The 24,005-nt window shown below is 44.5% G+C and overlaps 2 protein-coding genes across 3 annotated transcripts in view; both read left to right on the forward strand.

Moving 5' to 3' along the window:
• The window catches only part of LOC119457436 (uncharacterized), a 742,184-nt gene that overhangs the window by 465,316 nt on the left and 252,863 nt on the right, over positions 1-24,005 (forward strand). The gene's annotated exons all lie outside the window — the stretch shown is intronic.
• LOC125946600 (homeobox protein ceh-62-like) overlaps positions 20,133-24,005 on the forward strand; it is a 55,067-nt gene continuing 51,194 nt past the window's right edge. For both annotated transcript variants that reach the window (XM_049670085.1, XM_049670084.1), the window contains exon 1: positions 20,133-20,343. The gene's annotated coding sequence lies outside the window, so the exon portion shown is untranslated. The remainder of the gene's footprint in view (positions 20,344-24,005) is intronic.

Consider the following 24,005-nt stretch of genomic DNA (forward strand, 5'->3'; position numbering starts at 1 on the left):
CAGAACTGTTGTCGACGCCATCGGCGTTTTGCCCGCGTTCGCTCAAAATGCGTGCGGCGTTGGTGACTGTTGCCGGAGCCTCTGGTATAAATAGGCACTTCGTGCCGCAGCTAAACGTCGCCTCCCTTCCCTCCCCCCCCCCCTCCCCTCCCCCTCCCCCATGGCCTCTCGCGCGTCGGAAGAAGGCGCGTTTGCTCTACATATATGGTGATTGTAAAGGAGAAAAGAGACGCCTACTTCTGCAGCCCTTAAGCGAGCACGGCGCAGAACGCGCGTTTGTTCGCCGTGCGTTCACTCCCCGTGAAAGACGCGCCCCTCGCGCCCTTTCACTCGCACATACAGCGTTCGGCGCGCGGCGACGATTTCTTCTCCAAATGACGTCATACGGAACCTCACGGCGACGGCGACGGCGACGGCAGAAATCTGCTTTTGAGTGTCCATATAATTGCTATCGCAATAATAATAAAATTTTCTTACGTAGCCTTCATGGTGCGGAGATACCAGTTACCTTTAGAGGACAGTGGTAAAAACAGCAGTTCACCTGGCTAAAACTACCACTCCCCTTGAAAGAGCGCGTCCCTCGCGCCCTTTCACTCGCACATACAGCGTTCGGCGGCGCGCGGCGACGATTTCATCTCCATTGACGTCAACGGAACCTCACGGCAACGGCAACGCCGACGGCAGAAATATGCTTTCGAGTGTCCATATAATTGCTATCGCAATAAAAATGTACTGCACAGAGGTTCTGCGAGAAAAACTGGGCGTCCGCCAGCGTCCGCGTAGCGAACGCGCGCTCGCTAGCAGACGACGCGCTTGACAACGACAGCAAAACCGAAGACGTCGCGTTGTAAAATCTATGCCTCAAATATATATGTTTGGCAAAATGGTGCAAACATAAAGTTGCAGTTGAAATAAAGCGGTACTTTAAGAGCGTACTATGCGCAATCGGCCTCGGCGCCCGCAGCGAAAGTACGTTGAATATGCCGCGGAGCGCGTCTCTGCCCCAATCCAGATCGCTCGCAGCGCCCTCGCACTATTTTTCCACACGCGGCGCCTCAGCGGCAGAGCGCCGTTCGGCCCACTCGACCATTGTCTAGTACACTCTAGTGTGTTTCTCCGTTGTCCTCAGTGAGCTAACCATGCCATCTTGTTTAAAGCTGGGGAAAATTAGGGCAATATATTGGCAATGTCTATGATGAGTGGGGGGGGGGGGGGGGGGTAAATTCGCCTTTTCCGATAGAATAGACTGCTGCACTGTCATAATTACAACTACAAATGAGGTAAAATTGTGTGAATATAGGGGGAATAATACGCCAAGTTTATGTGCAATGGTAAATGCATGTTGATCAAGTACAGCTTTAAAAAACTGTCTATACGCAAGTATTAGGAAATATCACGCTGTTGTTAGGCTTCACAATGCTAGGTTTCACAATGTCCCCAAGAGGATTCTGCATTTCAGATATTTTATACTTTTATGGAATAGGCAGCATTTTAACTACAATGTCTTGCGGAGTTTTAACATTCCGGGCTTATTTAGAAGCGTTACGAATATTTATTGAACCCTCATTTTTTGCCTTTAACATTTTCATGCGTGATATACCGGGTTCGCATGGTGTCCTCATTGAACTAAAGGAGATAGCTTCTTTCAGTTTTGTGACTTTGAAGACCAGGTAACGTTTGATCTGGAGGTAAAGTTCACAATAGATGGGTAATTGGGGCTGTTGCAATGAATTACGTATGCAAGCACTCTAGAGTGCTTGTAGCAATAGCCTCTAGAGCCTATCTAACAAGTGGGGCAGAATTGAGCCCACTGCTCTGACAGAACTGTAAACGCCACCAAGACCAAATTTAGTGAAAATTGGTGGTAGGCTATGAAAACTCTCTGTGCGAGTTAAATGGGGTTGGGTCAAACAGTCTTCATAAAAAAAATCTTATTCAAGCGTTAGAGCATATAATATGACCGCTTTCAGCTGTGCTTCCCAATGTCCCGACATAGCTGTTGGTTACAACAAAATTATATTTCGTCGAAAGGGGAGCGGGTTAAAGTAAGTGCTATGTGCGACAAAATTTTTACATTCATGGTCTAGTTACAAGCGTTGCAAATAATTACTGAGCCATCTTTTTTTCCCCACTATTTTTATGCATCATAAAACGTTCCTAGTTAGTTTCAGCGATGTCCTCAGTGAACTAAACAAGACACATTGTTTATATTTGGCGAAAATAAAGAGCGCAGTATGGGCATTATGTAAGTAAACTTCAGACAGGGGACTAATTATGATAGTTGCAGTAAAATACGCAAGCAAGTGATCTGGAGCTTTCTGAATGCGTTTTACGAACAAAGCAGAATATATCCCGCTGACCTGGGAGGACTGTGAACTCAACCGATATCAAATCTACAGAAATTTGAGAGGGCGGGGGGGGGGGGGGGGGGGATGAGTAGGGAGGTAGTACACCAGGATAAACGTTATGACGAAGTAACGTGTTTAGTTAATTAATGCTTTTTTTTAATTTCCAAAAAGAAGTACTCCAAAGCATTACATGCAAGCCAGATTTCCAACAGAAAAGTAATATACAGGCAACTTTTTAACAGTGCGATGTAATTACAGGAAACTGAAATTTTCATTTCAACTGTTCGAAAGAAACAGCTTTGCTGGAAATTTGGTTGTAATTCTCCAAGGTCGCACACATCTGCTGTCTTGTGTGAATATTGAGAGTCATTCATGTTGATTATACTTCATTGTGTATAACCTCGATAATACTACTACCTTAACTAGCGATACATTTGTGCTGTAGACCTAAACAGAAAGTACAATTTCTTGTTTAATTAGTAAAATTGTCTGTAACAAATGGGGATTTTCTTTACGTGCCCTGCGGGGCTACTGGGTGGGATCAGGAACCTCTGGACGCTCACTGCCTTTTGTACCTGCATCATCTTGAGACTTTATATAGTTGCAAGAAATAAATGGAAATTTAAATAATATTTCAGGCTGCCATGGTTCACCATGTATGATTTGTAGATATATCTATGTCTGGTGATCAATCTAAAAATAACTGACAGATACATTTCCAGGCTTTTTCACTTATTGTAATAGTAAGTCCATATATATATATATATATATATATATATATATATATATATATATATATATATAATGACAGAGAGAGAGACAGAGAGTTGAGAGATCGTTTGCAGTTTGCCCCTCCACTCAAGCAATAATTGGTACGCCACTGTCCAAGAGTGACTTTGACATGAGAGAAGTACGCGTGCAATTGTGGATTAATGGTTAGAACATAGGGCCACTGTGCTGGAAGACAGATTCGATCCCACCAACAGTCACACACTGCTTTATAGCATTATGGGCAGACTTCACCCATTTTAGAACTGGGTTGAGTGTACACAAGTGTGTCACAGTTTGCATGAAATCGCAAGCTTGTGAGAGGTACGAGGTATAGGAACGTCACTTTGATAAACGAGAGTGTGCAAGGTCGCACGTGCACGCAGGTGTCGAGATGTCACAATTCTCACAACCTATTGCATACTTAGACAGTTAGCAGTGCTATGTTCTAGCCTAGTTTTCTTAATTTACTTATGCGGCATATCTGGAGAAACATTAGCACATGCAAAGAATTCTCAAAACAGAATTCTGTGACACTCTGCAGATGACCTATTTATTGATGTGAGCTTCTTTCAGTTAGGTGCAGGGGAAAAGGGATGGGTCTACTGCATAGCTTCACCACAGCATGGTAGGATGTTAAGTGGCGCAGTCAGCGGATAACTTCTTGCTCTACGTGTATGTTTAGTGTGCTCTAGAGCACTGCACGGGCCCGGGCCGGCCCGAAAGCCCGGGCCGGGCCGGGCCGTCCGAAGCGTTTGTCGGCGGGCTCGGGCTTGAGGCCGCGGGCCCGGGCCGGGCTCGGGCCAGACTCATTGAAGGGCCTAAGTAGGCCTTCGAACACACGCGACCGTTATGCATTGCCTGGTTCAATGCATTCTGTGCCAAGGTGAAGTGACACGTGCAAGATGATTGTCATTATCTTCATCAGTCTATATTTATGTCCACTGCTTGACGAAGGCCTCTCCCTGCGATCTCCAATAACCCTGTCTGCGCTAGCTGATTCCAATTTGAGCCTGCGAATTTCCTAACTTCATCACCCCACCTAGTTTTCTGCCGTCCTGGACTGCGCTTCCCTTCTCTTGGTATCCATTCTGTAGCTCTAATGGTCCATCGGTTATCCATCCTACGCATTACATGGCCTGCCCAGCTACATTTTTTCCCGCTTAATGTCAACTAGAATATCGGTTATCCCCGTTTGTTCTCAGATCCACCCCGCTCTCTTGACTGTATATCTCATCAGATGATTATATCTTATCAAAGAAAATAGTAAAACAGATGAAGTTCTCATTTTTAACAGCGGAGCTGTTTCAGCCGGGCCTAATGTGTCCGCTGAATGCAAAAATGTGGGCCGATCCTGGCAGCAGTGCAGAAAGGGTCCAAGCGCAATAGCACATACACCTGTGAACTTGCGAAGCTGAGCCTAGTTAAGTCTAGCTAAGAATGATGGGGACTAATTGCCTATCGATAAGAAATTGATAGCCAATCAATAGCTAGTCCATAATCGATCGATAATCAATAAATTCCCGGAAATGCTGGGGATGACTTTAGCCTAGCCCAAATACGCGGCCAATACCTTACGATAGCCAATCGACAGTCAATCAATAGCTAATCGATAATGGATGAATAATCAATAAATTCGGATAACTTGGTAGTGCTTAGCCTATCCCAAATACGTGGCCAATATCTTGCAATAGACAATCGATAGCCAATCAATAGCTAATCGATAATCAATCAATAATAAATAAATTCCGGGAAATGCTGGGGATGACTTGGTAGTGCTTAGCCTAGCCCAAAAGCCAGGACTATAGCTAGGTGCCCATCATCTCCGCTGTCTCTTTAGCATTGCGCCGCCAGTGCAAGCTACGCTAATTTTTTTCGTTTCCGCAAAAACGAACATTGTTTCCGCATAAGGAAAAATAAATTATACAAAGAACCACTCCTGAAACCATTTCCATGTTACCGCTTTTGCGATCGCACTATTACCAGTTTCGATACTATGGCATTATTTTAGCGCTAAGGCCAGTTACTTTTGTGCTTCAATGCATAAAACAGCGTTTTCCTCAAAAAGTTAACTGGAACGCCCATGCACTTCGTCGGACACTTTGAAAATTAATATATCGAAACGGTTCAGTCCTGCGAATTCGTTCCAAGTGGATACGCCTTGCGAACTCAGCGGCTATAATTCGTAGATTGAAAAATGTGCCGTAAAATAATTAAAAAGTTAATTCGCGTAATTATGTTAAATATTCAATTAGGCGTTTTGACCATCCATTAGGCTATCCATGTCAGAATTAGCTTGGAACTACATAAAACAATTAGCATCCTTAGAGCGTCGTCGCATTAATGCGAACACAAGAAATCCATACTTCAGAACACTCTATAAGCATCAGTCGTTAATACATTACCTACCATTCACTTTGAACAGATACAAAAATGGCGGTAATTTCTGTAAGAAAGAACTCAGCTGAAACTTTGGTCGTTTGTAGTGTATCTGATGTGATTATTATTATGCCTTTGTGTATGGTTCTGAGTATATAATGTAAATCCTGCTTCGTTTTCTTAGCAAACGTTGATCTTGTAAAATGCAGGCTCATGCTATGTTGTATAGGTGGTGTAGCGTTGTTTTGTATAGCTATTATTGTTTAAAATGCATTCTGTTAAAACTTTTTCCAATTCTGTTAACTCGTCGTGACGCAAATATTCGTTGTCTTTCCGTTCATAGCTATTTCGTCTATGAGGAATTCCAGCGACAGCTGGAAATATATGTGAATTATGGTGCATGTGTGCACACTGTTTGCTGTACTATTGCCTTGCCTGGTCTTTTGGGTCACGTCAAGCTACATCATCATCATCATCATCATCATCATCATCATCATCATCATCATCATCATCATCATCATCATCATCATCATCCTATCCATGTCCACTGCAGGACGAAGGCCTCTCCCTGTGATCTCCACTTACCCCTGTCTTGCGCTAGCTGATTCCAACTTGCACCTGCAAATTTCCTAACTTCATCATCCCATCTGGTTTTCTGCCGACCTCGACTGCGCTTTCCTTCTCTAGGTATCCATTATGTAACCCTAATGGTCTACTGGTTATCCATCCTACGCATTACGTGGCCTGCCCAGCTACATATGTACATATGTCAAGCTACATATGTAGCTTTTAGTCCAAAATGACCGTCCAGCATGTAAACTGGACAATAAATTGATTTGATTTGATTGATTTCGTCGGACACATTGAAAATTATTATCTAGAAACTGGTTTAGTCCTGAGAATTCGTTCCAAGTGGATACGCCTTGCGAACTCGGTGGCTATAATTCGTAGATTGAAAGATGTGCCATAAAATAAATTATTAAAACGTTAATTAGCGTTATAATGTTAATTCTTCAATTAGGCGTTTTTATTTCTCGTGTAAGTAATGGCCGCCTCATCGAGTAGTTTAGATCAAGGATTATAATTCGCTATCTGCCACAGGCAATCTTTAAAAATTTGGTTCAGCTAAAATGAAACGCCCTGTATATTTGGATGCTAAATAACATCATAGAACCATATCGTACAAATCAAGGTAAGTGCATGCGCACCAGCAGAAAAATAGTAGCATGGCCAATGGGCCGGATTACTGATGTTCCCGTGGGAGAAACAAAGATTTCGGCCTTTTATTGTTTATATACTGCAGCTTTTTAAACCTCTAGAAGGTGACGCTGACAGATACGGTGCAATCTGTAAGTAAAAAAAGATTTTTTTCTTACAGGCCGGGCCTGGTCATGCACACGCGGGCCTTCGCTAAGCTTAGTAATGAACGCCCGGGCCCGGGCTGGGCCCGGGCTCAGTAACACGGGCCCGGGTCAGGCCCGGGCTTGGAACCACGGGCCCGGGCCGGGCCCGGGCTGGTCTCGGTCATGTACGCCCGGGCCCGGGCCGGGGTCGTGCTTTGTATTACGAGCCCGGGCTGGGCTCGGGCCTCGTAAAGCGGGCCCGGGCCGGGCTCGGGCCGAAATATCAGGCCCGTGCAGTGCTCTAGTGTGCTCTACCAATTCTGAAACCCTAGAGAAAGAAGTGTTTAGCAAATTTCGCATTAATATATATGAGCCTGTTCACATTTCTTTCTTGGTGCAAAGAAAAAGCACTTCAAGCCATACGGGTTCACTTTTTGGTGGAAGCATTAAAGTGCCTAGAGCAGCTACTTGTGGCCTGAAGCATCCAAACAACAGGGCGATATGAATTTCAATGTGGCAAAGTATGCTGTCAAATCCTTAGTTTTTATTGGTTACCTTAGCCTGCAGCAAAATGATAATAAAAAGCCATAAATTCCTAGTAGCTGAATCGTGAAATGCTTAAGTTGTGCATGTTTACATGTTTTCTCCACATCACATATAATTTTTAGCTTTTCCTCTAGATGTCTAATAAAACGAATGAGCTTTCACGTTACTACTTATTTAATTGAAATTTTTTGCATGCTCAACAGTGTTTGTAGTGATAGTATGTAAACAAGGCGTGGAAAAGTTTATTTAGGTGCTTTGAGTGAGTGCTCAACAGCAAGTTTTAACAATTGTAGTGAAATTACCTTGGTATTATTTTTATCCCTCAAATATGTCACACCTTTTCACACCCATTTCATGTATTAAAGCAGGCTACCTTTATATATAGCTGTTTTAATGAGCATACAAATTACTCTGCTACATTAAAGTAACATTTAGGTGGGCTACACTGTCATACACCATAAAAATGTGCTGTATTCTTTCACTCAAACAAAATATGAATAACTTTGAATTAATATTGAGGCCATTTTCAGGTAACATTTCAATGCCCTTTTCTAGATGTTCACTGAACATCTGCGTAATATACACAAGTCTCGCAACACAATGTCTCTGGGATACTCAGAATGCATTCTAGAAAAATCAACATGTATAGTGCATACAAAAATGTGATCTGGATCATTGAAACGTGTTACAATTCTTTAAGTATGCTCAGTGTAGGTACAGGAGCCCAATACTTGATCACCCACGCACCAGTAAAAGCATATGTGAAAGACAGTCCAACAATAAATGTGTGTTGTGCATTTAATGCGAGTTCATTGCAAAAGAGCATAATCTGGACTTGAGCGTTGGATTCGAGTGCTGCCCTTTAGCATAATTTTTTATGCTGTTGTGTCTGTCCACTTGTGTTAATGGACAATAAAAATTGTAGGCAAAGCTATACCTTGCCTCAAATTTGATAGTGATAAGCACCCGATCAAAGAGTAGTAATATATAAAAAGGCTAACCGAGGACCTAGTTGGCACTTAACTTAGTTAGGGCAAAAAACAAACAGTTATGTGGAGGCTAGTTGGTTATTGAACACAGAGGCCAAGTTGTGCTGCATAGCTGATACAAAATACTCCTAAGTAAAAATGCTAAAGCACACAAGATGATGCACAATCGTCTTGTGTGTTTCGTATCAACTATGCAGTGCAACTTGGATTCCATGCACACAGTACAAAAAAAAAAAGTCCAGTGTATATCTTTTTGTTGTGCTGTGTGCTTTTCTTGTATTCTAGCTTTTGCACTCACTATATCAAAGGGAAGCAATGCTCCCAATTTCATAGCAGGTAAATATTGTGCACCTGCAAAAAAAAATTTTTGAAAAAAGCTATATATAGGTAAAATGCTGCATTGGCCTGTCACATATACAATGCCAGCTTTGCAGGAAAAGTAAACATTTATAACCAAACTTTTATCGGCAGAACCATTACAGCAAACTATACAAGTCTGATTTTTCATCTTGGACAAAATAGCATACAATTCACATAGAGGTACACGCGTTCCTGATGACTTGATGGTAGTGAATGCACGCAGGTGGTACATCTAGGGGACCTGTACAAAAGAGGAAAAAAAGCACAAGTGAAGTACAAAGGATTAAAAATAATCTGCAACTTGCACTCAAATATGAACTTGACACTGACAGTCTGAGTGCTGCTGTGTAGCATTTTTTTTAGCCTGTTGGTCCGCGGGCACACGTGCCTGTCTTGCATGAAGCTGCTTAGCACGGCTTCATGACAAGACTTTTCTCTATCCGCCACCCGAGAACGCGCTCTGTAGCGGTCAGGCTCCGCCGAGAGACTTGCGGCAACAGGAAGGTAATGTGGGCAATGCAAGTACAGATTTTGGTTGCTAAAGCTGTACCAGACCAATGGAAAGCAAATTTTGTAACATATTTGAATATCCAAAATACTTGTGGCTACTTAGAAGCAGAATAATCAGGTTTTCAAATTGAATAATACAAAGTGAACCTGCCCACATTAAAGCCCACAATAAACAAGTTCCCGAGGGATTGTCGACGCCAGCTGGCGGTGTCAAGAACAATGAGACACTGGGGGTGACGCTCTTTAGATGCTGAAGTCTGCCCATGCCAAATCAAATAACCGATCAAAAATATGTTGGGAACTTGTTCCTTGCAGTTGAGCCGTAACAATCCCGATGCCGCAGGCAACCATAAAGCAGTTAAACAACTACCAATGGAACTATGTTAGTGCATTGTGAATGAACAAATAAACCTCTTAACAGCATTGAAGTGTAAAAATAAATTGTAAATTGCCACCGGGGTTAGGTTATATTAGGTTAGTTTGGGTAGAGTTGACTAGAACTAGTTCTGGCTGCCTCCTCGATGAAATGGTGCCCTACTTTGAAAGTAGAGTAGAATAGAACTCGCTCTGCTTCCTTCACGATGAATGTGGCAATTCTTGGCCAGAAACGAGTTGACTAGAACTAGCTCTGCTTCCTTCACAATAAAATGTTGCCCTCTTTGCCAGTTGAGTTGACTAGAACTAGTTCTGCTACCTTCACATGAAATGTTGCCCTTCTTTGCCAGTAGAGTTGACTAGAATGACTAGAATTTAAAACTGCCTAAAACAATAAAAAAAATCACATCACTGGGTTGTACCAGTGTTTACTGGTAGCTTGTGGATACACTGAAACCTAATTAGAACAAGCAGGCCTATGCACTAAAAATAGTTCACTATATTAGGTAACTCTTTAAATCCAACCCATATATAACGAAATGAAAAACTTTTGTATTGTGTTTGTTCTACACGAATTTTTTGTCTTCAGTGGAAAAATTAAGCCAAAGGTATCTGCTTTTTTGTAAACGGAACTACGCATAGTAGACAGCAATTTTTACTTGTGCCTTGAACAGCTTGCCAGTCGCTAAAAATTGCGACTCGGTTGGACCTTGCTTATAGTACACTGCTGGAATGCTTCTGATTATTCTTGCATTTAGGCTAAAAAAAAGCCCCTGTTATGAGCAAGTGTCTGACATGAGTATCACAGTCAAGTTATGCGTGTGTGATATAGAGGAGAATTCAGTTTATGCTGGTCTGGTTTGTTATGTTCGGGTTTCACTGTACCAAGAGAAGAATGCTATGTACTATGAGTATGGATCTTTTCCTTGGCAGTAGCCAAACATGACTTAGAGCACACAATTACTTTGTTATCCCATTTATCTGCTAAAGGACCAAGGCATGCTCTGTGAAATCCTCTTGAACAATATGCACATGAAATGTACAGTACTACTCCAGCATATTGCGGTTGCCTGCACACACAATGCAACTTGTAAATGCAATCTTTTGGCCGCACACGAACAGTGAGAGAGCTTGTGAGTGGAAAATCTTCCATGTTGCCTTTTTGTATGCATTTCAGCAAATGTCTGCGCAGCATACTCTGATTAAGGTTTAAATTTTCTGGACGCCTATCTGATGCTACATAATACATATTTGCAATTGCAAACAAGCCACAGTCAAGTGTGTTGCGCTGGTTTTGTGCACCTTTAGTGCGAATGGTCAGCGTTGGAGACTGCAATTTTAGCATACGACAGATTTGCCTGACGGCATCAGAAGCAGTATCTTGGTCAATTGAGTCATATACAAACACCGTGTTTTCATCAGCGTCAACATTGCTTACTGTAAGCCAGTGACCGGGGTTTCGGACATGCAAGATTTGAATAAAAGGGCTTTTTACTTGAGTATATTGTAAACGCTGACCTAGAAGCACATCTTGAAAGCCATCCCAATGAGGAAATTTTTCATGAATTAAGTATTATGCTACATTAATTACGCTGTCTGATATCGAGGTGCCCTGTACTAAAGCATTTAAATCAGCATCTGAAAGAGAGTAGCGTTTGCAGACATTTAACATGTCTGCTGTCACCGTTGCAAGGCCTACTATATTCTTTTGCGATAAAACCTTGCGCTTAACAGCTCTGACTTTCCTTGGCCGTCCTCTTGTTGCTTTCACCAAAGATACAACAAGCTTTCTACTATTCGAATGCCTGTAACTGCTTGTAGCAGTCATTTGGGGTAATGGAGCTGGTGTACCTTGTAAGCTAACTGTAATTTGATTACTAGGAAAGGTGGTCAAGTTCCTGAAGAATGCCTCGCATGATGCAAGTTTTTCCATTAGCTCCTTCTCACCACAATTAGCTAATACATTAGCAACAGTCTTGGACATTTCACAAAGTCTCTTGTAGGTGTAAGAATACTTTTCTTGTACAGCGTCCAGCTTCACAGATGGTGGCATCTGAATGCTGCTTGTCACTACTGGTGTGGCACCAGAGGCCATGCAGCTGTCGCTCAGGAAATGATCCTTGCACCACCTGTCCAGTATGCATGCTTTGTCGAAAAGGTCTTCATCGTAAGGATCGTAACAGCGCAAACAAGACACAGACAAAAGGAAGGAAAAACGACAACACGGCGCTGACTCTCAACTGATATTTTATTGAAGGATCGTCTAACATATATACCAAAATTCAAAGAACCATGACTTGCGCAATCCACAGTGATACATCACGGCCGTGGCGACAAACTAGGCATAATCAAAAGTTGCAGAAGTAATGAAATTCCTTGCCATGAAGAGTGATCGACGGTTCGCTGATGCATTCCTTGGCTTGGAAAAGGTCTTGCTGGGCAAAATGGCATGCTGCTAAAATGTGGGCACAAGGCAAACTGTACTGATTATAAAAAGCACACATGCAACGCGTCAGGCATAAAGAAACACTGTGCTCAGAACTTGCAGATGCCACTACATAAGAATTAGCAGTGGATGTGACCAGATAATCTACTTTTTTAAACCGTTAATACTGCTCTAGTACTTTACCTGTGGCCTCAAAAGTACAATTACGGGACAAGGCTAGCTGAAATGGCTCACTGCCATTATTTACATTTAGGTTCAGTTTCATTTCCTTAAACTTGGAAAATTTTAAACATAAGAAATCCGTGTCAATATAACTTACTAATGCTTCTATGGCTTGAACCAAATGCATGCTTGAAGTGAGATAGCTTTTAATCTTTGGATTGTGACACTCAATGCGATTATTCGTGTTATTACCAAATGTAGGCAGTTTTTGCCGATATGCATGTACCCACATTTCTTTACAGGAGTGCCAGTTCTGCATGTAATAAGAAATAAAATCTTTAGAAACCATAGCTTTGAGCTCAGCAAGTTTGTCTAAGTAGTCCTGTACCGTGAAGGAATAAACAATTTTTTTTTTAGGAGAGGAAGTAACTGATCATGCTGGAGTCTAGCTTTCTCATTTACCTTTTGCTGAAAGCAGTGCAGCACATGCCATGTACACAACAAAATTTGAGAATTAGGAAGAATCTTGGTCAAAATGCGCAGCTCATTCATATCTTTATCTATCATGACTACTATGCAAGCCGACACAACAAACGGGTTAAAATCTGCGAACTTGGCAAACATAGCCTGCACAATTTCAGTCGTTTCATTTCGTAAAAAGGCATAGCACACAGGTCTCCCGCGACCTCCACCATCTTCAATCAAAATAGAGTACAAGGTATAGCCTTCAATGTTTACTTTATATGTTCCGTAAATAAATAAAATCTCCGGATACTTTTCTAAAATCTCACGCATGTGCATTGTCTGAAGCAGCACAAATTGCAGCTTATTATTTTGATTCTTTTCATAGTGAATGACCCAGTTTGGATTATTTGCTAACAAGGTGCGTATTTTTTCTAAAACCATTTCTCCGTGAGCCTGCTCGTTTCGAATAGGAATAGAAAACCTTTGCTTGTAATTGTTAACATCTTTCGTAGTTAACTTCTTGCCTGTTTTCTGTTCGACCAAATTTTTAAAATGCTTTGGGCCAATATTACATTTGGCAAAATCAAAGAATTCTGCCTTCTCTGCATCGTTCAGAAGCCTGCTATGAGGATACAAGTCAGAATAATTCGTTGTGTGATTACGCTTAGTTTGCAGCTTGATTATCTTATAGTGCAGAGTAGGCGATTTCCACAGGCTCACCGATACTGCAATTTCACAACCAGTACCATTGTATGCTTGCTTGGGTCGCTTTCCTGTGCCTTTTGGTTTTATGGGACGACCATAAACACAGCAATATGAAATCCTAATATACTCAAACTCTTTAGATTCTGTTGCAAATGGACTTCTGTGAGACTTATTTATTGTGACTATGTGCTTGCCCTCTCTGCACCACTCATCAAAGCTTTGCCTAAAAGAAATAAAATTATCAAATGTTGCATTTAAATAAACTTTGTTGCCTCTACCATGCAATACATTCACAGGATTAGGAACTCTGGTTGTGTTGGCACCAGCACCTTCACAAACAGCCTGGGCATCAGAGCTGGCAGGCCTGCAGCTGGATGTCAAAGCAGCCTCACAACACCTATGTCGCGTGGAAGCAATGCACCCAGCTTTGTTAAGGTCACCAGCCTCTGTGCCAGGATTGCTCGTGATCTGCCCTCCATCCTTCATTGTTCCTGGCCTACAGCATTTGCACACAGTGACCTCATGTGGAGCACTATTTATGACAGGTCTGCACTCAGCCGTAGCAACTACCAAGCAGTCTTTATTCTGCCTGCTAGCCACATGCTGCACCTTGCCAGAACTGTCACAAATGGCATCCCGAGAGGCAACAGCTTGTCCTTCAAGCTTGCTACCAGAGACAGTAGAAGAAGCAGACTCGGACCTTCCACTGTCAATGCGCGTCTGTTTCTGGCTTACAACTGCTGTCAAAGGTGAAACAAACTTGAAGAACTTGGCAGCTGTCACAGCGAGAACTTTGCCTTCCCTGTCTGCAGCCAGGTCACAGCTCCACTCTTGCTTGTGCAGTGCCGCAGCCTTCCGCCGCCGTCTCTTCGATACTACCAGCTTCCACTCACTGTCACCACACTGGAAGACAGCCTCTGGCACAGCTGCTTCTCGAGCACTGGCCTCTCCTTCTCTCACAGAAGAGCACACAACAGAAGCACTCTCATGCTTCTGCGTGGCTCTCCTAGTTCTCCTGACACAAGTGGTGCTTGCACCTCGACCAGGGATCATTGGCTCATCAGATCTCCCCTCGGCTTTTCCCCTGCTTGGTACACTTGTGCCATGGAAAATGGGGGAAGGCAGGCTGTCCCAGGTCCACCAAGCCTTGCTACCCTTGCAACGGACACGGACACCGCCAACAAGTGAAAAGCCAGCACCTTGAAGGCTTCTGGTCGGCTGGTTGGTGTCGTGCCTCTGCAAGGGAGCAGTGCTGGCTTCCCAGAGAGGAGCTGGTGCTGCGGAAGGTCCACTTGCTGCTTGAGAAGAAATGAAAATATGCAAACCAAGTGGTGGAAAGTCAGCCTCTGAGATGGCAGGGATGCTGTCCTGCGAGTCCGGCTGGTCCATGAAGAAGGTGCCTGGGTCTCCTCGTAGCACTGCTGGATGCGGCATCTCTCCAGATGGATGGACAAGGTGCAGGCCTCCTGGTACAGGTAGTCTGCCAGCACCTTGTTACCAAAGCGGCTCAGGTGGACACCATCCTTGCTCAGGTAGCTGGGCCAGTCGTTCACGAGACCACCCAGGAAAGTGAAGCCACACTTGTGGCAGTACTGCATCAGGGCAGCATTAACCTTTTTGTAGTTGTCATTCAACAAAGAGTACTGATCTTCCCATGGGCGGTACTGATTCTGCCCCCGAGGAGGAATGGCAGAAAAAGCTACATGCACCATGGAATTCCTTTCAATGATCCCCTGAGCTAGCTGGCGATACTTGTCGATGCACACGCTGACACTGTTATCAGTGTGGTTAGTGCCAACGTGCACGATGGCATCAAAACCAGCTAGCTTGTCAGCAATCATTGAGAGCAAATCCTCAATCTTTAATCCTCTATGCGCGGCAACACTGACTGACAAACGACGACGCGATAGGAAATACTGGTCCAAGTATTTCACCATCGAGTCGCCGGCAACCAAAACGCGTGTCATTTCGCAAGCAGTACAATCTAAAATAACACCGAGAAAAAGAAAAGATGAAACTGCGAGAAAATAAATCTGAGCTTTTTTCACACACATGTAAGAAGGCTACCTTCTAGTCAGCAGTATATATATTGACAAATCCGAGAAATCCGCGCTAGGGATGAACGAAGCAAGCGGTCGCGAACAGGAGCAACAAGAACGGCAGATACGCGACAAAAATAATCAAAATACAAACAAAATACTTATTAGAAAAGATTAATATAACGCCAGTAAATATAAAATAACGCTCAAATGCAGCTTTCGCGCATATAAAAGGATGATGTTAAAGGCTTGCGAGGATGCAGCAGAACCAGGCCGCGTATTTCCATTTGCTAGTTGGTACAGCGTTTGACCGCTGGCGCCACGCTGCGCCGCTCGCGCGTACCATGTTTCGAGCCGCCGCCGTTGGAACGGAGGAGGCGTTGACGGAGAAAACGCTGGGCTGATGGTGACTGCCTGCTGTTGGGATCGGTGGTATTATAAACGCATCACTGTTTTGATGATCCAAATATAATCTCGCTATCAGGGAGGGAGCAGTCTACCTGACTGGAGCAGTATTTTTTTATTTGGGGTGTTGCTACGCTGCGCTCCGCAACACCCCAACGACCGCCGCTTCGCGTCGGCGCCCGGCACCACGGCTGCCGCGATAAGTGGTTCTTGAGGGAAAGGGAAAGGTTGGCGCTATCTTCTGCAGCCCTTGAGGGAGCACGGCTCAGCCGCCGTGGCGCCGGGGTTCAAGCGACCGCGCTGGCAAACGGAGAGAGAGAAAAAAAGGAAAAACGTGATATAAGAAAAAAAAAATGTGGCCTGAGCGGGTTTCGAACCCGCGTACGCAAGATCCCGAAGCGAGCGCCGTAACCACTCAGCCATACAGCCACGCTTCCAAGCACAGAGTTTCTAAATAGTAATATGAAACTCTATGCTTCCAAGCGTGGCATTCGTGCGAACCATATGATTGCGTTCGAGCGCCCTCGGTGAACGGAACCACCTAGAAACGCGGTACGCGCGAGCGGCGCAGCGTGGCGCGGCTGGCGCCAGCGGTCAAACGCTGTACCTACTAGCAAATGGAGTGTTGCAACCAGGCCTGGGGACCAGTACCAGTGGCAGCAGAAAAACACGACCCGGAAGCGCGGCTGACGGGATGCGTACTGAATCAACTGAATGTCACGTGCGAATAACATGAAATCAAACTACGCGCCCACAAGAAACCGGAAATACGCGTGCGTGTGACGTTGTCCTTTAGTGACGTCACGTCCGTGCGTTGTTGCAGCCGTGTTTCACAGACACGGACCGCCTAGAGTTGTTTTTTTTTTTTTTTTTTTTTTTTTGTAGCGTTAGCTACACTGGCATAGCCAAGCCCGTTTCGCGCGGTTAGAGTGACCTAGAATATGGGAGAGTGTCCAAAGCGCCGCGCGAATGCATGGGAGGAGCGAGGACCTTTTTGTGTGAACTCCCGCGCCGCGGCGCTGCTGTATCGGACCCGTGGGCTTTCTCCGCTGCGGAAGCCGCGCCAAGGCGGCGGGCGTCTGCTACGAGCGTGATATTTTGTTTGCTATTAGCCAACATCGCAATATTTTGGGATATATTAAGTACCAAGTTACCGCAAGGTAATACCGCAGTGACTCACCGCACAGAGAACGCGTTTGCCGGCTGTGAATACGGGTTATTTACTTCTCGCTCGTTTGGTCCGCGGCTGTTTGAGTAACGTACGCATTCCGCGCGCTAACTTCATTTAGTTATGCGTGGAATGAGCAACGTGAACGTGCTGCAGAAGAAAATAAGCTGGAGATCGCGATGACAACCAGGAGAACATGCAATATATGGCTAGCTCATGCTAACGCTTTTACACCCTATCGTTCCCTTTCTTTTATTTCATGCATTCGATTTGTTTTATAAGACTGCCTCCCGCGCTCTGCTTTTTCTTTATTAAGACGAAATCCTTAACTGGCTCTTGGGAAGCGTAATGTGTCCTTCGGTGGGGCCGCGGTACCAAAAATAAATACAAACCGCGTAACTCTCGCGTCTCGTTCACTTGGTATATATTCCAAAGTATAGCGTGGAAAGGCACAAATGTGTGACTAAGATGACTGATGGGTCATGGCATTAGTAACTTGATATACTTGCATTCACGTCGCGATTAATGAAAACAATATTACGTGTGCGTGGTGCAAACCCGCATTTTTCGGCCAGAAATCCCTCTGATGGTGGGGGTGTGGCGATAAGACCGTGTTGAATGCCAATCTCGACCTCACTGTGTCGAACTTGCTCATATATCATGAAGAACTGAGAGCACATGTAAAGGGTAATAATAGTAATGATAATTTTATGGGTTTTACATCCAAAAATCACAATATGGCTATGAGAAACGCCGTACGTATTGGAGGGCTCCGGTAATTTCGACCACCTGGGTTTCTTGAACGTGCACCTAAATCTATGTACACGGGTGTTTTATGCATTTCGCCTCCATCGAAATGTAAGCCGCCGTGGCCGGGAATCGAACCCGCGTCTTCGAGTTTAGCAGTACAGCCTACCAAAAGCACTAAGCTATAGCACGGCAAAGGGTACGCGAGAAAAATTAACGCGATAAAGAACAAGACAAACCAAAATAAATGAAATGCTAACAGTACAACATTGTGTACGTACGCCCTATTTCATAATTACGAGCGAACGTCAGAAAACGAACGTGATGCTTTACGGATGTGCAACTCGTCTTTCGCCTTCTTGTTGCAAGAGCGCAAATACTGAGCGAATCTTAACGTGAAAGTAAAACTTTAGGAATATTTATTGCGTACGCTCGGTGGTTCGTACACAGCGCACATACTTAAGATAAATAATGACGTACTTGTAGTTACGTAATGAAAGAGGCAACTAATCACCAGAACATAAACTTCTCATGTTTTACTGATTGAATGTAACTATTTTAGGGATATGTAGAATCAATAGCGATATTTGTAGTGCATCAAAGATTGTAATTTTCAAGACGATTTTCCACTCAATATAATGCAAGCACAAACATCATCACGCGCCATGAATGCTTGTTAGTTTATGTAAAAAAATCACACGTTAAGCAATAACTGTTATATCATGAGAAGTTATATGTTGGTAATTTGAGAGAGGATTCACGGATTAATAAAACAAGGCTATTGCTGCAACAACTTTTGCATAAGAAATGAGTAAATAGCTAGGCCAGTAGTACATTCATTCATTTCAATGTCGAAAAATATATATTTGTTTACCTTTTTTTATGTTTGTTTACCTATTAGCTGAAATGGCTTTTCTTTCGGATGTCTGAATTTGAAACCAGCTTCGCTCACGGTGAACCTTAAGGTACAACGTGCGCGAAGTTTGTATTGAAGAGATAGCGTACAGCAAGAATTGTTCGTGTACCGCGCTATCCCCTGAAGCGAAATTGGCCAACAATATTGCGGCGTTAGGGCCGCCTCTGCTCCTTCTCTTGTTTCCGTTACACCTTCTCACTGCGCTCTGTTCATGATAAAGTATTGTCGAGGCTTAAAAATTCATGAATAAATACATATGCATATGGCTCTAAACTACTACCGACCGTGAGTGAAAAGCGCGTAGTGGTGAGCGAAGCGGTCACTGCACGCACGTAAGTATTTCACTTGACTTCGTGAGTAATTTACTTTTTTCGTTACTCTTATTCTTGCCAGCATGGTGCTATTGCCCACGTGCCCATCTTTTTTTACGTTCTTTCCTTGCGCGGAGTCATTTAGCTCGCTTCTACGCACGCACAGTTACCGTAATACCGTTCCCGAACTCTAGCACCGGAGCTAGGCCGCGCGTTTGATACATTAGTTTTTGCATTATCTTGCTGCCCAAGCACAAAAAAACGCTCAAAGATGGGTAAGCTCCATGCAGCGCCACACTGTTGAAGTTAAATACAGTTTAAGTGCTTTGCGTGGAAAATGAACGCAAAAAACTACAGCGCGTAGCAGACGACCCTCGCTTCCCGCGCTCTTCGCGAGCGCGAAAAGCCCACGGGTCCGGAGCAGCAGCGGCGCGGCGCGGCAGTTCACAGAAAAAGGCCCTCGCCGGAGCCGGCGCTTTGGACACTCTCCCATATTCTAGGTCACTCTAGCGCGGTACATTAAGAGCGGTGCTGCGCATGCGCAAGGATCAGTGATGTCACACGGATTGCGCACCGAAGCCACCGGAGCCGGCACCTCTCCCGCACTCCGCCGCCGCCGCGCGCGACTCACCGCCGCCGGTCTGCGCATTCCATAGGAGTGACGTCGTAGCCGTGGTAGACGCACTGGCGCCGGCGCGCGCTCGCTCTGCAGTCGCCGTCTGACACTGCGCTGGAGCCGCTGCGCTTCTGACTGGCGTTTGCCAGTGTGGTATAGCCATGGAGAAGGAGAGCGCAAATGCTGCTCAACAGCGCAGAAGAACGAAGAAGCTTGACTCATCGGATCCCGAAGTAGTTGCCTGGCAATTAGCGGTTGAGCGTAGGAGGAATGAACAGAAGAAGGCTATATACGTGTGCCACATAATACGTATACCACGTGTGTGTCATTGGAGCAGCAGTAAGCATGACAATCAAGCTAATCCTTGACAATCTAGACAACCAGGAAAGCTAAGAATAATCAGCTGAACCTTTGCTAACGCTACGTATATCCTGGCATAGCCGAGCTAAGCCACTGCATTTTTTTGCGTTTTTTTTTTTGCGTTTGTTTTTGTCGCCATTTTGCATTTTTTTTCTTGGTCTGCGTGTGCGCCATGTGTGTCGTGAGCTCTAAGCACGTGAGTGTGTGTTGTCATCTGCTGCTGCGCGATAAGGAACATTTTGTCAAGAGCGTACAAGACGAAAAGCGGGATGTATCTATATACCGTCCGCGCATTGGCTGACGCCGAGGTATGCTACCGACTCGGCTGCGTGGACGCGGGCATGAAGAAAGGAGCGCCGACTGACCCAACGATACTTTGACTGCGGTAAGCACTTCTCTTGTGTTGTGTGTATAACTGATTTCCCAGCTGAATGTATGTTTCACGCCTGGTTCACGGCGCCAGTGTCAAAGAATTTTGGGCGGGGCCGGTCCGGTGTGCGTGTGGCGTGTTGCATTCGCCTTCCGCCGATGGAGCGCCAAGGTGTGGGCATGTCGTCCGTTTAAGCTGAGCATTTAGCAGCCAAGCCGATTTATCTGTACTGCAGTTTAAGCAAGTTTGTCGCAATCAGGGGCTCGATCTTGTACGCGTTCCGAAATGGAACGGAGGCGTTCCGTTCCATCGAGCCGCACACGATTGGTGAATTTGAACCGCGACGTTGAAATTGACCAATCGTGTGCGGCTCGATGGAACGGAACGCCTCCGTTCCATTTTGGAACGCGTACAAGATCGCGCCCCAGACCACTTAAATACTGAACTGCAACAAATCACTTAAACAGGGGCGCTTGTTTATGTGTTCTCATGCTCGTCCCTACCCGTTGCGGTAGCTGATAGTGGCTATGACGTTGCGCTGCAAAGTCGCGGGTTCAGCTCCGGCCGCGGCAGTCGGATTTCGATTGGGCGAAATGCAGAAACGCTCGTGCTTAGATATAGGTGCTCTTTAAAGATTCCCAGGTGGTTAAATTTAATTCAGAGCCATACACTGCGGTGTGCCTTATAATGATATAATGGTTTTGGCTCTTAAAATCCCAGAATGTGATTGATGAACATAATGCTTGACCCTGTGTTTTAAGTGGTACTATTGCAGCGTGCCCATGCCACATCCGTTTATATAAACATCGAACTCGCTGTCCGCTTTGTTTTTCTTTTTTTTTGTACGTTATAGAATAATCATACAGAAATGTCGTGAACGATATCGTGTCATGTCTAAAAAACAGCCAGTTTGATCGTTCGCGAATGGAATGCTCCCGTATTGTAAAAAAGAAAATGAATGCTCACAGCGCATGGGATCGACGCCACCAGTTTCCCTCCCATCCCTGGATATCTTTTTCACGTCGCAAAACTATTTCTACGAAATTATTTTTGTACTGTTAATAATTTAAAAAACAAGATTTTACAAAACAAGATGATAGAAAAAACACCATAGTCAGGTGTTACTATAAGTATATTCCTTCGCGCAAAAAAAAAAAATGGAATTTAAGATCTGTGAAAGTATGCAAGTCGGAGGACTGACAAGAATTGCGACTTTTATGTACTCGGCGCAGAAAAGTGTCTGTAGCCGATGTCATATTGTCACATTTCTTTTGAAGTTCTTTAAATGTTATGCGAAAAACTGTCGGTAAAAGAAATTGGTTCTTGGTATTTCACTATCATCATCATTTATTTTCCCTTAAGGACCCCTGTCGGGGTATTACATAAGGGGGGGGGGGGGGGGGTTACAGGAGGTAAGAATAGGAATATAGACATGGGTACAATTTCCTACAGCCTGTGGATTTCATTTGAGAACACAACTAAAAAGAAAAAAGGAACACACACAAAAAAGGAAAAACTTCGCGGCACACCGAATACAATGCAAAAGCAAGAAAAAAGGAAAAAAGAAAAAGCGAAAGAAGGAAAACACAGTACGGTCATTATAAGGTTAGAGTTTGAGGTAATCAGTAAGCAGCCGTTTAAAGATAATGTGGTTACGCTCGCTGACAACTCTATCTGGTAATTTGTTCCACTCTGCGATAGTGCTAGGCAAAAACGATTGATTAAAGGAAGAAGTTGAACCATGCAAGCGCTGGATGCTGCAAGGGTTAAAAAGGCGACGAGATGTACGGGTTGGTGGAATAAGAAGCTTTCCATGCAGATGTGGGAAGTTATAATATATTCGATGGAAAAGGCACAGCTTTGCAATTTTCCGTCGCAACAACAATGGTTCGAGTCCTAAGGAGAGAGAGAGAGAGAGAGAGAGGTTTATTTGAAGAAAGGCAGAGAGGTCGGCTTGAGCGTTAGTTTGCTCTGACCTGCTACTCTACACTGGGGAAGGGGGGAGGGGATAAAAAGAGCGATGAATGATGATGATAAGATTAGGAGGTGCGTATGTACATGTCCATCCCGTTGAGGTCATACTATAGCCGTACATGGAGTCCAGTGGCTTGAAGGAAGGCTATAGTCGCTTCGATGACCACAGCTGCGCTGCTGGCGTCAGGCCAAGGACCTAAGACAATCTCGTCAGACATTGGTCTTTTAGTCACTCGCTGAATAGTTGAAATGAGGCTCTGCCGTTCTCGCGCGTACGCTGGGCATGAGCAAAATATGTGCTCAAGTGTTTCTGGCACTGGGCAGTGATCGCAGTTGGGACCAGTGTCACTGCAGCCGATGATATGCGTATAACGCCTCGTGAGTGCAACACCAAGACGAATCCGGTGTAGCAGACTTGTTATGCTCCTCTTCAGTTCATGAGGCATGCGGAACTTCATTTCTGGGTCCCATTTGTGCAGTCTCTTGTGTCGTCGATCAGGATTGGTCCAGTACTCAAGTGTAGAGTTCCGCATGACGCACCGAAGCAGGGCATTCGTGTCTGTTCGTGAGAACGCGATGCTTACTTCTGGCGCATTATTTACAGCTATTTTAGCTTCAGCGTCTGCTTGTTCATTTCCTATCACGCCACAGTGTGCAGGTATCCACTGAAAGGTGACGTGCTGGCCGCATTTGGTCGCAATGTCGAGAAGCTCTGCGATTTCTAGAGCTAAAACATAATAAGGGCGTTGTCTCATAACGCACTCAATGGCTTGAAGAGCGGGTTTGGCGTCGCAAAATAAAGTCCATATGCGAGGAGGCTCTCTTGCAAGGAATCGTATTGCCTCGCGTATAGCAACAAGTTCTGCAGCAGTTGAAGTGGACTTGTGGTCTAATTTAAACCGTCGAGCGATGGACATTTGCGGGATGACAAAGGCTGCGGCGGAGGCACATGGGGTAATCCTAAGGATGATTTAATCTTACTGATACTTTCTTGGCGGCTGTACCTGGAAGTGATGAATCTAGCGGCACGATTTTGTATTGATTCTAAAGTGTTGATCAAGTAAGCTTGGTGCGGGCTCCAAATAGCTGAGGCGTATTCAAGTTTACTTCGAATGAAAGTTTCATAGGCTAGTTTTCGTGTCGATGGGGGGCACAGGGCCAGGTTGCGTCTGACGTAACCAAGTGATTTAGTAGTGTCGGTAGCCAATTTTGTGATGTGGTCGGTCCAGGTCAACTTGCTGTTAATGGTGATACCGACATAACGATATGATTCAACGGTGGATAGGGTTGTCGAGTTTAGAGAATACTGGTATTCCTTGTTAGAGTGCTTACGGGAGATCCGCATAACTTTACATTTGGAGATGTTAAGTTTCATAAGAGAATTGGAACACCAGGTTTCTATTAAATGTAAGTCTTGTTGAAGTATTGCATGGTCGGTTTGGTCCTTGATGCGACGATAAAGTACGCAGTCGTCTGCGAAAAGTCTGATAGAGGATGAAATGCCGTTAGGAAGGTCGTTTATGAAGATGAGAAAGAGAAGGGGACCGAGGACAGACCCTTGTGGTACGCCGGAGATGACGCTAGAAGTGCCAGAGCAATGATTTCCGACAGCTGTGTACTGGAGGCGATTTCTTAGGAAGCAATGGATCCATGATAGTGCGAGAGGGTCGAGATTTAGGCATGAAAGTTTGGCCAAAAGTCGC

Source organism: Dermacentor silvarum, chromosome 7, assembly GCF_013339745.2.
Source record: "Dermacentor silvarum isolate Dsil-2018 chromosome 7, BIME_Dsil_1.4, whole genome shotgun sequence".
Taxonomy (NCBI): domain Eukaryota; kingdom Metazoa; phylum Arthropoda; class Arachnida; order Ixodida; family Ixodidae; genus Dermacentor; species Dermacentor silvarum.